Source organism: Pleurodeles waltl, chromosome 6 (assembly GCF_031143425.1).
Source record: "Pleurodeles waltl isolate 20211129_DDA chromosome 6, aPleWal1.hap1.20221129, whole genome shotgun sequence".
NCBI lineage: Eukaryota > Metazoa > Chordata > Amphibia > Caudata > Salamandridae > Pleurodeles > Pleurodeles waltl.
The window spans coordinates 604,284,216-604,299,491 of NC_090445.1; the positions used below are offsets into that span (position 1 = coordinate 604,284,216).

Here is a 15,276-nt window from a genome sequence, read left to right on the forward strand (position 1 = left end):
CCCACAAAGTATTTCAGTGTCTGCTTTGCAGACACTGAAATACGCGACGGGTGCCACTGCACCCGTCGCACCTTCCCACTCCGCCGGCTCGATTACGAGCCGGCATCCTCGTGGGAAGGTCGTTTTTCCCTGGGCTGGCGGGCGGTTTTTCAGCAACCGCCCGCCAGCCCAGGGGAAAACTCGTAATACCCGCCGCGGTCTTTTGACCGCGGCGCGGTATTTTGGAGGGCAGCATCCTGGCGGGCGGCCTCCGCCGCCCGCCAGGGTCATAATGAGGCCCTTAATCTGTCTCAGAGTGCTGTACATATGTTTGGCCAAACTCCATAGAGATTTGCAATTACGGATCACAAAATTGTGGACAATTTAACATGAGAAATAGGGGAATACCAATCAAATGAGAATGGGGATTGTGACATTTGTAGTTAAGCCATCACCCTTTTGGGAAAATCATCAGCAAATGGCGAGTTTAGAGACTTTAGACAAAGTGCGCCAGCAATAGTGATGGACACTTCAAATACCTGTATTTGCGATGGACAGTCGATCCAGCACTGTCAGGCTCAATTAAGTGTTGTACAGTGCCCTCATTATTCAATTAAGAGTGTACAACCTTCTGTAATAGGCTGATTTTAAGTTTGTTTGTGAATATGTTTAGAGTAGGAGCTTCCTTCATTGCGAGTGGCAGGGAGTTCCAGAGTTTTAGTGTGGCTCTCGAGACGTCTTGTTTCAGAGTGCTTTCTTTCAACCCTTCAGTGGTTCTAGGCATAGTCTTCATTTACTTCTGGAAGTGTGTGTGTGGATCCAGAGAGCTTCCTCTCTCATGGCAAATGTTTGAGAGTATATAAACTGTCTTGCATGTGGAGGGTGACCTACTGATAAAAATCATTGCATCGTTTAAATGTAATTGTATTTATATAGTGCTTACTACCTATGAAAAGGCATCAAAGTGTTTTTCGTCGAGTAGCACGCTACTCCAGAACCCAAAAGAATTAGTGATGGAAGAGTATGGGGAAATATGAATATACTATTAGTATTAGTATAGGGAGCTATGAGTTCATTTGAGCAGACAACATGTTAGCCTGTTAGTTAGATCAAATAGAATAATGGAGGGATAGGAGAGGGAAGAATCTAGAAGTGTTAATTGGGAGATCATAGTAGTAAGATGAGGTTTGGTATGAGTAAAGGAGAAATGGAGTGGGGAATAGTCTGTAGGAAGGGATTCGGGAGATCATAATAGTAAAATGAGGTTTGGGATGAGTCAAAGTATAGATGCATGAGGGAGAATTTAGAAGGGTTGTTTATAAGCGTCCACAAGGCAATTCCAATGTTAGCCCATGGGAGAGATAGGCCTTGCAGTAGTGAAAAACAAATTTAAGAGTTTTTCACCACCAGGACTTGTAAAACTGAAAAGTACATTGAAACCACATTGCTGAGCCAACTTTTCAGGAAATAATTTTCCCTAGCTTAACATAACCCTAAAATGCTCTTATTCTAAGTCGGATATCAAATCAGAGGGGTTTTAAGCATATCTTCACCAGTCATAACTGTGGTTAACCTCAATGAGTAGTGTGAAATGTCTGTTTCTCATCACTTAAAAATGTGTACCTCAAAGAAGGGTAGGTGACGGACTGGATTAGTAGCAGTCATACTGCTGAGTAAAGATACATTCATTTTCAAGTGTAAAGCACTAGTGTTTTGAGAAAGTATGGTTGCCAGGAGGCTAGAGTAGCTACCCATTTGTAAAACGTTGCTAATAAAGATGTAAAATCCAGAGTCCTATAAAAGACAAACACACTTAGATGTTAGAGGTCTGCTGCATTATGGTACATACTGTACTGACCCCCATTGTTACTTTTTATGAATGGTGGCAGGTCGGCGAGGTTGATGGTTGCTGCTTTAGTGAGTAATTTTAGATTGACTCATGATTGTGGCTAGCTGCCATTGCAGAGACATCGAATTAAGGGACCTATTTTTTGAGCCAAAAAGGTTGTACAATGTTGCAATGTATGTTTGTACTACGCATGTCATCACCACACATTTTTTAACATGCGTTCCTTTACCATGCAGGTATGTATAAATAAGGTAAGTGAAATATACACACCCCACGCCCCTATTTTCTTAAATAAATTAATTATATATATTTTTTATTTTGGGAGCTATCCCCTATGCCTCCTTAGCTAATTACCCTTGGCACCCTTTGCCCATACTCACCCAAAAACCCTAAAATGCTCTTACCACCAAACCCCTTACCCACCCCTAAACTCTATACAACCCCTTTCAATCCAATACCCTTACCTTGCCCTAAAGCCTAAAAATACTCATACCACTCTGTGCCCCTACTCAACCCTAAATCCTAAAAATACCCAAACCATCCTATGTCTCTACCTCCTCCTAAAACTGAAATACCCTTAACTCCCAATACCCTTACTACTCCTAAACTGTAAAAATACGATTACAACTTAATACCCTTACCTTGCCCTAAACCCTAAAAATACCAATACCAACCAATACCCCTACCCACCCCTAAATCCTAAAAATATCCTTGCCACCCTGTGCCCCTACATCACCCCAAACTCTAAAATACCCTTAATACTAAATAACCTTACCTTGCCCTAAACCCTAAAAATAGACTTACAACTGAAAACCCCCTACCCACTCTAAACCCTAAAAACATCCACCCAATACCCTCACCACCCATAAACCTTAAAAATACCCTTTCCATTCAATGCTCTTACCCAGCCCCCAAACCCTAGAAATCACTGTTACAACCCTATACTTCTACCCACCCTAAACCCATATATATACATAGATATAGATATATATATATATATTCAGTGAGAAAAGCAAAGGTTACAGCGACGTTATAATTAGTTTGACGTTTTACCCATAAAAACCATAGAAATTTAGCAGTTATAGTTATACTGATAGTTATACTTATGTTATGAAACCATAACTTATAGCTTAAGTTACTAACATAAAGTCATATCTAATTACTGCATGTTAATACAACTACTGCAGCGTACAACCTTTGGGTGTGCGCAGCAGGGGTTGTCCCAAGGGCCTCGCCTGGGGCCAGGCCCAGCAGTAAACCCCCCTTGATGCACCCAACCCCATGCCAGGTACAACCTTTTGCCGAGCATAGCAGGCTTTGCTGTGTGAGTGTTTTTTTTTTCCATTGATTTTTGGATCTGCTGATCCTTTGCAAGTGTACATAGGGGACCACGCTGGGCACCACGGTGGATCTGCAGATCTACAGACCGGCCCAAATAAAACAAATGTGGGGAATTTTTCCTATGAGGAGCCCTCGGGCCCCTCCATCTCTCCTGTGGGTTTAGGATACATGTACACTGACCCCTTATGTCAGTTCTTTGTGGTTTTTCCTACACCTGGCCTGCTGAAAGAAAGAAATGGCAGCCACAACTTTCCTCGCAGGTTGTGACCAGCCAATCAGGACCTTTCTTTTCCCCTGGATCCACGGCTCACCCATGAGTGGATCTGCATCCCTAAATATCTATATTTCTTTTTCCTTTCATATCTTCAAAACTACTGAATGGATTTTTACCAAATTACAAATAAAAAGGGCTCTTTCTGGACCAAGAGTTCTTGTGAACAAGGAAACTTAGTTTCCGAAACGCGTTGGGTGTTTGTTTGCTCATTTAAACTTCACTTCAACTAAGTGCTATGACGGAGACTCGTCATTTTTACCATAGCGAGATATGAACCCTCGCTCGGCCGGATAACATTGTTTGCTTGGGTATATATATATATATATATATATACATATATATATATATATATATATATACACATGATTTTCCCCAATACGCAACCTTCACCTCCCGGCAAATCCAAATGACGACACAAACCAGTACAGATAAACTTGCTGTTGAAAAAGGTTTTTTATTTCATAAATATAGAGTGCAAAGTGCGAGGTGCCAGAAGGAAAACTTGGCCTTCACGTTTCGGCAAGAGCCTTCGACTGTGCCAACCCATAGTGCAGTGCAAAACACCTATTTAAAGGAACATTCTCCTATTTGCCCACACCTTTTCTTAAAAATGTACACACACACAGAGCGCCTGAAAACAAAGAATTCCATCCATGCCTATATGATCTTTTTCAATCAATCAGAGTAAGAATCTAATTCATACATAAAAGAATATACAGTATGTATTGAGACAATAACGATTATAATGCTCCATTCTACAATTGCAGTTCTGGTGAAGTACCTGCTCAATTTGCTCAAGTTGTTGCTCAATAGTAGTAAAATGGAATCGATCATGTAATGACAACATAAGTTATTAAAAGCAGATAAACAGTATACATTGGGAGAACAGCAATAATTCTGCTACCTTGCACAATTACAATTTAGGTAAAGTACCATTTGGCCAAGATCTCAAACAACATCTCCTCCTCCCAATGAACAACTAATCTCACATTTATGACCGTATACATACTCTGTGATGGTTTGTATAGGCAAAGAGATTATATCACACAGCGTAAATAATAAATAATATCAATACAGTAAATGTTAGATTCCGGAGCAATAAATCATTAAAGCTAATCGGAGGTTTCTCAACGAGTTCAGTGATTGGTTCATATGTGCACATAAAGCTCAGCATCCGTGTTTAAAGCCCAAGGTATTTTAGTTCCAATTATCATAATCAACCTCGACTCTGATCTCCTAAGGGGTAATTCACGATCCCCTCCTCTTATGTTTGTCTTCACATGATGGATACCATTATAGCGATCATCCTTATATTCCGCATTGTGCTGTTCCCAAATATATTTGGCAATGACATAGGAATAATCTCTGTTTATTATTGCTCCTAAATGTTGTAATATACGTAATTTCAGTTTGTTTACAGAACTCCCTATGTATCTTTTACCACATCCATATTCTAGGGAATAAACTACAAATGAGGTTTCACATGATATTCGTTCTCTGATTTTCCTTATGAACCCATCAAAGCATTGAAACTCTGTCATGTTCTTACCATACCGGCATGCTTTACGTTTAGCGCATTTAAAAAAACCTTTTAACTGGAGCCAATTCTGTGTCCTACTTCCTTGCACAGGTAGGTAACTTTTAACCAACAAGTCATTCAAGGATGGTGTTTTTTTGTAGGTGATTCTAGGATACTCTGCTACCCAATTGTTTAACTCTTCATCTTTTCTTATGATTCTCCAATTTTTCCTCAGGGCTAATTTGATTTCCTTGTCTGAACAATTATAATCTATAATATATCTAATGGTACAATCTTGATCGCTTTTCCTTTCTCTCAAATTTTTTGGGACTAATAGATCTTCTCTGTTCTTTTCCAAAGCTCTTTTCATGGCATTGTCCAATACCAATACTGGGTATCCTCTTTTGACAAAACTTTGAAACACCTCTTCACCCTGTATTTTAAAATCACTTAATTAAGAGCAGTTTCTTCTACCTCTTAAAAATTCTCCATACGGTACACTCCACTTGAGTGCTTTAGGGTGTGAGCTGCTGGCAAAGAGAATACTATTGCAACTGTTGGGTTTACAGTATAGGCTTGTGCAGCTCTTATCACAATCAATATACACCTCAATGTCCCAAGAAGTTATTTTTTCCTTACTTGTCTAAAATTTAAATTGCAATCCAACTGGATTATGTTTCAGTGAATTTAGGAACACCTCCAATTTATCCTGTTCACCTTCCCAGACTTAGAAAATCATCTATGAAGCAGACCCAAAGAAATAATTTACTGTGGATCTTAGCATACTCTTCTGTCCACACATATTCCGCTTCCCAATACCCCATTGTGAGGTTTGCATAGGTCGGAGCAAAAGACGTTCCCATGGCTGTTCCTTTCTTTTGAATATAATATTCACCCTCAAAGATGTAGATGTTATTGGTGAGACAAAATTCCATAATTTCTAGCAACATGTGTGTTTGCTCCCATAAACTCAATGATCTGCTACGTAGGAAATATGAACAGGCTCTCAGACCATCCTCATGTTTTTTTAAAGTATATAGTGACACCACATCCACTGTTGCCATTATATATTTTTGTTTCCATGGTATGCCATTAATTCAATTAAAAAAATCCATGGAGTCTTTAATATAGGATGGCGTCAATTATGGGAATAGGAAAATTTCAAAAAATGTGGATGCATTCTCCAATACAGAATCACATGAGTTCACTATTGGGCGTCCCAGGGGATTACTTAGACTCTTATGTATTTTTGGTAACACATATATTGTTGGTGTTATCGGATATCTTTTTTTCAAATACATAAGTTCCTCATCCTCCAACAGGTCCCTTTAATGCCAGTTATTCAATTTATCATGACATTTCCTCATGATTTCCTTCATTGGATTTTCCTTTAGTTTCTCAGAGTTTTCTTGAATCAATAGTTGCCTTTTGATTTCTTGGCTATATCCATTACGGTCCATCACAACTATGCTTCCCCACTTATCCGAAGCTTTTATCACAATATTTTTATCTTTCTGCACATCCTGTAATGCCCACCAATCATCTTTTGTCATATTATAAATACAGCCTTGATGTTTTTGTTTTTCCTTCCTAACGATGTTCCTAAGGTCATCAGCCATAAGTGCCTGAAAGACATCCACCTTGTTGCCCGGTGGCAATTGTGGGCAGAATCTTGATTTCACTTTACATCCACTCGCTTCTGATCTATCAGTATCCACTCCCATTTCCATGTAAAACTGCCCATCAGTTAAGATTTCCTCATTCAGCATAGGCATCATGCCAGCTTCTCGTTCTAGATCCCACAAGTCATGCATTGGGGCAACGTCCTTTATCGTCAGATTGGACATGGGTTAAGGTGCTCCTCCATCCATCATTCTGAATGGTCTATTTGCAGAATATTTCTTTAATTTTAATTTTCTACAGAATTTATATAAATCAGTCCTTGATGTTGCCATGTCCATGCTTGCACAGGACAAAATGTGAGGCCTTTATTTAAAAAATTCATATGTTTATAATTAAGGGCCTTTGAAGATAGATTAATTACAGGATTAGATTGCCATCTGTGCCTTGACTTATTTCTTTGTGTTCCTGATTCCTCTTCCTTTTCCTGCTCCACCTTGTTCTTTTTGGTTGGTCTGATTTCCTGACTTCATGATTTCTTTGCCTTTCCTGTGAGCTGATATCTGTAACAATCTCATTTCCCCTGAGAAATCCAACTTGATCTGTGTCATTGATGCTCCCTCGTCCCCCGAGCTCACTTCAGAGCTTTCCACACTAGATGGCATTTCCGACTTCTCTTGGACTTGATCCATCACTTGTCTACTATGCATTGCGTCAAATCGTCTTGCAAACGTATACACTCTTCCTGCGATGTAATCATTTTTGTCTCTGTGGATTTTTTTAGCTTTTTCTATTGAACTTCTTTTTTGTGCTTATCCAATTTCTTTTCGAGTTACTCAAAGCCCCTCGCCTTTTCTTCAGTCACCTAGTACTCTTCCAAGGCCTTTTATTTATATATATATATATATATATATATATATATATATATATATATATTTCCCTTACCTAGACTTACCATGCGTGATGAAAGTATGTGTTCATCTATCTATCCATCTATCTATCTAAATATAGATACTTCCCTTACCTAGACTTACCATGCGTGATGAAAGTATGCGTTCTAATCTATCTATCCATCTATCTATCTATCAATATATATATATATATATATATATATATATATATATATATATATATATATATATATATATATATATATATATTTCCCTTACCTAGACTTACCATGTGTGATGGTGTGATGAATGTATGCGTTCTAAAAGCACCAAAAAAGCATGTGTTTCATTTAATGCATGAGTGGTAAAAGCTGTGTGGTAAAGGCACTGCATGGTTATAACTGCATTGTAAAGGATGTTTCTGCCCGAGGCAATGGTTATCCCTTTTACATGTTATTATGTGTGTGTCTGCTTTTTTCATTAAGCACAGATATTTATTATACTTTGTGTTAATGTAGCATATACCGCAGTGGCCTTTAGTGAGATTTTGCCAATGGTTTGATGACTATCCCACCTGAGCAACATGCTTGAGTCTATGTATGCTCATCAGGCATGTTCCTCCTCGTGGCCGCTAGCATATTGCGCTTGCAGGTATATGTATGTCTTATGTTATTGGTATTTGTAGAGTGCACGTATACCGAGGCTTCTGGAGCTGTAGGAGGCAACAACTGAACTTTGAAATAAAATACAAATAACATCAGCTTACTTTATTGATCCTAAAGTAATGCTGAGAGGGATCATAAGGACTGGGGCTCATGAGGATGGGTATTCTATATTTTGCCGATGGCTACTGAAAAGGCGCTTCCCCAAACAATTTTTTTGTCCTTGAGACAGTCATTAGCCTGAGGGAAGTAATACATGCTGGGAAACCTGTAATCGATATTTGGATCCCCAAAAAAGGGCGAAAAAGGCTGTGAGACAAGCTATGTACTATAACCAGGGCTATACAAATACTCTCTTTTTTAACTTTTTATCGTACTGTGAGAAGTTCTGAATAGCACATATTCACACTCCTCACTGATTCAGAGGTTGCAGCATCAAAGTGTTAATTATGTCCTGAAGCATCGTAATAATATTCACAATTAGCACTGGACATCATTCCTTCCCCCAGATCATGCAGCCCGTGCATGCCTTTTAATGCCATGCTTCCCCAATACATCAACACTTTGCTTGCTATATAAGAATGGGTGTCATTGAGGTAGTGCCGGCATCCGTTGGCGAAGGGGTGTTTGTTGTCCACCTACAGGTACTAAACGTGAAGGACTGCAACTAGTATTCTGTCCTGCTGAATGTGCTTATTAATGTTATTGTTAAAGACCACCTTTACAACTCACAATCTGTCATGCTACCTGCACCTTACCAAAGCGAGAGGCAAGAGTTTGCAGCGACTGTTGTGTGGATTGGATCTCTCATGCTGCTGCATGCTCCTAGACTGTCTTTCTAATTAAAGAGAGCAACACCAGTGGTTAGAAGCTGAGTATGTTGGTGGGTCTGATTGGACCACTGCAGGCAGTGCTTAATTTGGGCAGTCTGTGTGGACCACTGCAGGCAGTGCTTAATTTGGGCAGTCTGTGGACCACTGCAGGCCGTGCATGATTTGGAAAACAAGCATTTGCAATGCAGTGGGCCTCACATTTGCTCGACTTAGAGCTATTAGCATTGTAAAGTCCTAACCGGACTTTTCTCGCCACATAAAATGAAAATGAAAAGTAATACAATTTTACATAAGCGCCATGGCATTAGCATGAAGGAGCACACAAAAGGAAACCCAGACGTTCGCTCGCAGTGAAACGTATCAGCAAATGTGCAGTGATATCATGCTGCTTAGGAAATAAAAAGAAAAAGTAGTCCCAAAACCATACTGAAAACATGGAGCCTAGTATGTGTTCAGTAGTTGGTGGTGCGCTCAGGAGGATAAACACCGGAAAAAGCATGACGTATGCATGCCTTTCACAAATAAAATCAAGCGATTTTGAAAAGGCACGCCCACGAACCAATGAAAATGATGGGCGTGCGATGGGCGAGGTTAAAAGCCCACAGAGAATACAGCAGGCTAGAGTGCTTGCGAGCTCGACCCTAGAAACATAAGTCAATGGCCCTCATCAGGATGTCACTGCAGCTTGCATCACCCATTGCCTCTGTCAGTGCTGCCAATTATAGTGCCTACACAACTACTAACTGTTAGAAATGGGTTCTTTGGTTGACAGTCAGGTTACCCCCTGTTCAAGCAAGGACCCTCACTCTAGTCATGGTAAAAGAGAATCACCCTCAGCTAACCCCTGCTTACCCCCTTGGTAGCTTGGCAGAGCAGTAGGCTTAACTTCAGAGCGCTAGGTGTAAAGTATTTGTACCAACACACACAGTAAATTAATGAAAACACTACAAAATGACACAACACCAGTTTAGAAAAATAGGAAATAGTTATCCAAACAAAACAAGACCAAAATGACAAAAATCCAACATACACAAGTCAAGTTATGAATTTTTAAAGATTAAACTCAAAAATAGCGTGTGACCGGGTGATCCCGGCAAGGAGAGCCACAGATGACGTATCGGACGGTGCCGATACGTCATTTCCGCGTCTCCCCGTTGCCGGGGAAACGCGGCAAGAGCGAGGCACGCGGGACGGCATTACCTGGGAAACCAAGACGGTTTCCCGGGACGGAAGAAGAAAAGGAGAGGACGCACTGGGAAAAGGGGAGACGGACAAGGAGAAGGAGGACGAGAGGAGAGAGGAACACGGGAGCAGAAGGAGGACGAGAGGAGAGAGGAACACGGGGAGCAGACGGAGGACGGGAGGAGAGAGGAGAGCGAGGAGAAGACGGAGGACGGGAGGAGAGAGAAGCACCAGAGCCTGGAAGACGGAGACAACCAGGAGGATCACTACAACGCCAGCCACGACCCTGGAGGGTCGTGGCTAAGCAAGGGACGGTCCTTGTGGACACAGAAGAGGGGCATAAGTAAAAAAGGGACTGGGGAGGGAGTATAGAGGAGGGGTGGGAAGGGAGGTCTAGAAAGGGGCACCACGACCAGCACATCGGTGACACTTATTCTTCACTAAAATTAGATGTGGTCACGTCATTCCCCACTCCTCACTGGCACCAAACCCCCTCCTTTTGTATTTACCTTTTCCCCAGTCCGGAGATAGTAGAGAGAGAAAACCCCGGTATAAACCCAATACTTACCCCAGCGTTTTTTCCTTCTGTTTCCGGTATCTTCCTGGATTCATCTGAGCGGGCAAGGCTGTACTCCCACCTGAAAAGACAACAAGACCAACATAAGAAATCACCTATTTGGAACAGATAAAAGAACAAGGACCGAATTACCGGAAAACCCATCGTACCTTTGTTAAAAACACTTTATTTCACCATATAAAATACAATAAACCACTTACCATAATAATAACAACACCTCTCCGTTGTCTTTATACTGTTCGACCTGGCACAGTGGTGTCAGAAGTGGGATCTTGATCCTGTTGGACCCCTTCTCGGCCATCGAACAGTATAACAATGAGTGACAACCCCTCGTTGGAAGATATGATAAAACAATTGGCCGAAGGCCAGCGACATCTGCAGCTGGTGTGGGAGGCACACCAGCGAGAAGCCAAAGAGGACCGGGAAGCCTTACAGTCGGCTTTGAAAAGTCAGGAAACAATCCTCGCGAATAATCAACTGGTCCATGAGACGGCCATGAAGAAATTGACCGAGACTATTGCTAATAGTAAGGTTCATCCCAATGTACCAAGTTCTGTGTTGCAGAAATATCAAGACGGAGAAGACCCCAAAGCCTTTTTCACCAATTTTGAGCGAGTGGCTTCATCAGCTCAATGGCCTGAGGATAGATGGGGTCAATATGTCGCCCCCCTACTCACAGGAATATTACAAGCAGCATATCAAGCAGCAAACCCGGGCGGAACCACGCCATACCAAGAGATAAAGACTAGTATCTTAGAACGTGTGGGACATGACACTGAATACTATAGGGTCAAATTCCGGAAAATCAAATGGGGACCGAATGAGGATCCCCGAACCTTTTATTATCGAGTAAAGGATTTGGCGTTGAAATGGTTGGGTCCTTCCGGAAATAGTAGGGAGGAAGTGATCCAAACGATCGTTCTCGAACAATATCTGGAGGCCCTGCCTACGGCCACGAAACACTGGATCCGTCAACACCCAAAGGTGAATACTGACATGGCGATTGACTTAGCATGTGCTTATCATCGATCGACGGATATAAGAAGTGTACCACCCCGACCCAACCTAAAACCGGGGCCTTCCAACCCTAAAAACACTCCAAGAGCCCTTTCCGAGGAACCAGTTCCTCACAGATTAACCGACCATCCACCGATAGCCGGACCCCAATGTTACAACTGTGGGGAATGGGGACACATTGCCCGAATGTGCCCAAGGAAGCAGGATAGTAGTGAGCCAATGGAGATCGGAGTTACCCGGCGACGGATACTGTGTACCGGAAGAGGTAACCAGAAGTTTAAACAGGCCCTGAATGTCAATGGACGAGCGGTATGGGCTCTTATTGATTCAGGCTGTAGCCAATCTGTAGTGAGGAAAGATATAGTAAACGTGGTAGATAAAGAAGCCGAGCGTTGGGTGAATATTTGTTGTATTCACGGAGATAAAGAGCAATACCCCTTACATGAAATAACGGTGGAATGGGGAACCTACCGGGATGTCCTACCGATGGGAATAATGACAGACCTGATCGAGGAGTGTATCATCGGAACTGATTTTGAACATTTTCAAGAGATCCTGGATTATGTTAGACAACCCAAACTGACACAGGACTGGTGGACAGAAGCTCCTTTTTCTGATAGTGTTATAGAACGCCCCACCACCCGTAGGAAATTGTCACGTAGAGAAAAACTAGCAGAAAGAGCGCATTACCTGGGAAAAGAGGTACCAGGTCAGAGCAGAGGTCTTATTGCTGAAACACATGAGGTCCCTGTCAGTTTCCCCCAGCAACAAAGAGAAGATCCTTCTCTCGCCCAAGCATGGAAGTCAGCAAAAGAGGAGGAAACCGAGGAGGTGGGTCCCTACTTCCTCATTAAGAAAAACCTCTTATACAGGGTAACCACTACTCGTACGGGGGAACGTAAACAACAGTTATTGGTACCTGAACATTATAGAAATAAGGTCCTAACTCTGGCTCATTGTCAACCAGGTGGGGGTCATTATGGGAGGGAAAACACAGAAGAATATCTCCTTCGACGGTTCTATTGGCCGGGAGTTTTCGCCCACATACGTAAATATTGTTCCCAATGTCCCAGGTGCCAACTTACTGAACCCTGTAGACCTAAGAAAGCCCCTCTAATGCCCCTACCCATCATAGACATTCCCTTCAGTAGAATAGGGATGGACCTGATTGGACCTGTATTGCCATCAACGAAAGGTCACACGTATATCCTGGTCATGGTTGATTACGCCACCCGATACCCCGAGGCCGTTCCATTAAAAAGTATGACAACCAAAACGGTTGCCTAAGCAATGATAAACATCTTCTCTCGAGTTGGGTTTCCGCATGAACTACTTACCGACCAGGGGACCCCCTTTATGTTTACCCTCATGAAGCAGGTGTGTAAAACATTAGGTATTTCCCAAATTCGAACTTCGGTATATCATCCCCAGACGGATGGACTGGTGGAACGGTATAACCGTACAATAAAAACCTTACTAAGAAAAATAGTAGAAGACTCAGGGAGAGACTGGGATCAAAAATTACCATTAGTGCTATACGCTATACGAACCCATGAACAGGCTTCTACAGGCCACAGCCCTTTTGAGCTTGTCTTCGGAAGACAGCCTCGATCCCTTTTAGATATGGCCATGGAGACATAGGAAGAAGAGGCAGAAGAAGGAGGAAGACCCCTTCTAGAATATGCCCACAATTTACGGTCTCAGCTACAAGGTTTATGGGACACAGTCAGAGTAAATATGGAACGAGCTCAACAAACTCAAAAACAATATTATGACCGAGGGAGCAAGTTAAGGGTTTTACAACCAGGAGATCAGGTTTTAATAATGCGTCCCACGTCTGAACAAAAACTGATCGCCAAATGGCAGGGTCCCTATAAGGTACTACGAGCTGTTTCTCCTGTCACCTACCTGGTTGAAATCTCGAACACTCCTCAGAAAACCCAGATTTATCATATAAATCTCTTTAAAAAATGGGAAGAACCAGACAACTCAGACACTTCCGGAGTAATGGCTAGATTCTTATGTCCTAGCAACAACTTAAAAATAGAGTTCTGTCCAACCGAACACAGCAATGAGGAGGGGCTACCCACAATAAATGAAACCTTAACGAAATCAGAGAAGGAACAGGTATATGACTTACTAGAGCACTTCCGGAAGTTCTTTTCAGTAATGCCAGGTAAAACCACCTTGATAACCCATAAAATAAGAACTACACCAGGGAAAATTATTAGGTTACCGCCGTATCGTATTCCCGAGGCAAGAAAACAGATTATGGAGTCTGAAATACAGAAAATGCTAGAACTAGGCGTGATAGAGCCTTCGACTAGTCCCTGGTGCTCCCCAGTTGTTCTGGTGCCAAAACCTGATGGTACTATTAGATTCTGTATTGACTTCCGGAAACTTAACGAAAATTCAATGTTTGACACATATCCCATACCCAGAGTAGATGACGTTCTAGAAAAACTGGGAAAAGCAAAGTGTATGTCTACCTTAGATTTGACAAAAGGGTATTGGCAGATTCCATTAGCCCCAGAGGATAAAGAGAAAACAGCTTTTGCCACTCAGTCCGGTCTGTACCAGTTCACCGTGCTACCATTCGGTCTCCATGGAGCACCAGCTACATTCCAACGTTTAATGGATAGACTCTTAAACCCATTTCAGTCTTTTGCAGCAGCTTACCTAGATGATGTAGTGATCTTTAGTGAAACCTGGGACGATCATCTAAACCATTTACAACAGATATTCCACACTCTCACCACCGCTGGGTTAACTGCCAACCCCAAAAAGTGCGTTATAGGAAAACCCGACATATCATACTTAGGTTATAAAATTAGTCAAGGGAGCCTACAACCTCAAACAAAAAAAGTAGATGCCATTCTAAACGCACCTAATCCTGTAACTAAGAAAGATTTACGCTCGTTCCTAGGGTTGGTAGGCTACTATTGACGGTTCATACCCGAATATTCCACCCTTGCCGCCCCTCTCACAGATCTTCTGTCTAAATCCCATTCTAATAGGTTAGCACCTTTTTCGGGTCAACAGAAAGCTAGCTTTGAGCAACTGAAGTCCTATCTGACCAGAGATTTTTCGAAACCGTTTCATCTATACACTGATGCCTCGGATGTAGGTTTGGGGGGTGTACTGGCCCAGCCCGACGGGGAAGGTAGGGATCACCCGGTAGTATATGTCAGTAGAAAGCTGTTTCCCCGGGAAAAACACTATCCAACCTTTGAAAGGGAGTGTTTGGCCATTAAATGGGCCGTCGATACATTACAGTATTACCTTTTGGGTCGACCTTTTATACTTTTTACGGATCATTCTCCCCTCACTTGGTTATCTGCTCATAAGGATACCAATTCACGGATTTTAAGATGGTTCCTTGAACTACAACCATTTTCCTTCCAGGTCCGTCACATACCAGGACCCCAGCAGGCCCCGGCTGATTATTTGTCTCGGTTCCCAGACTCTACTGCGGTCCTCGAACAGGACCGTTCATGGGGAGAGGTGTGTGACCGGGTGATCCCGGCAAGGAG

At 42.1% G+C, this 15,276-nt stretch overlaps 1 protein-coding gene and 1 long non-coding RNA gene across 2 annotated transcripts in view; one reads left to right on the forward strand and one right to left on the reverse strand.

The window, feature by feature from the left end:
• Positions 1–15,276, forward strand: part of ELAPOR1 (endosome-lysosome associated apoptosis and autophagy regulator 1) — a 344,279-nt gene that overhangs the window by 83,112 nt on the left and 245,891 nt on the right. The window lies entirely within an intron of this gene.
• The window catches only part of LOC138302001 (uncharacterized), an 82,430-nt gene that overhangs the window by 66,432 nt on the left and 722 nt on the right, over positions 1–15,276 (reverse strand). The window contains exon 2 of the long non-coding RNA XR_011205211.1: positions 10,718–10,787. This is a non-coding gene — a long non-coding RNA (uncharacterized lncRNA). The remainder of the gene's footprint in view (positions 1–10,717; positions 10,788–15,276) is intronic.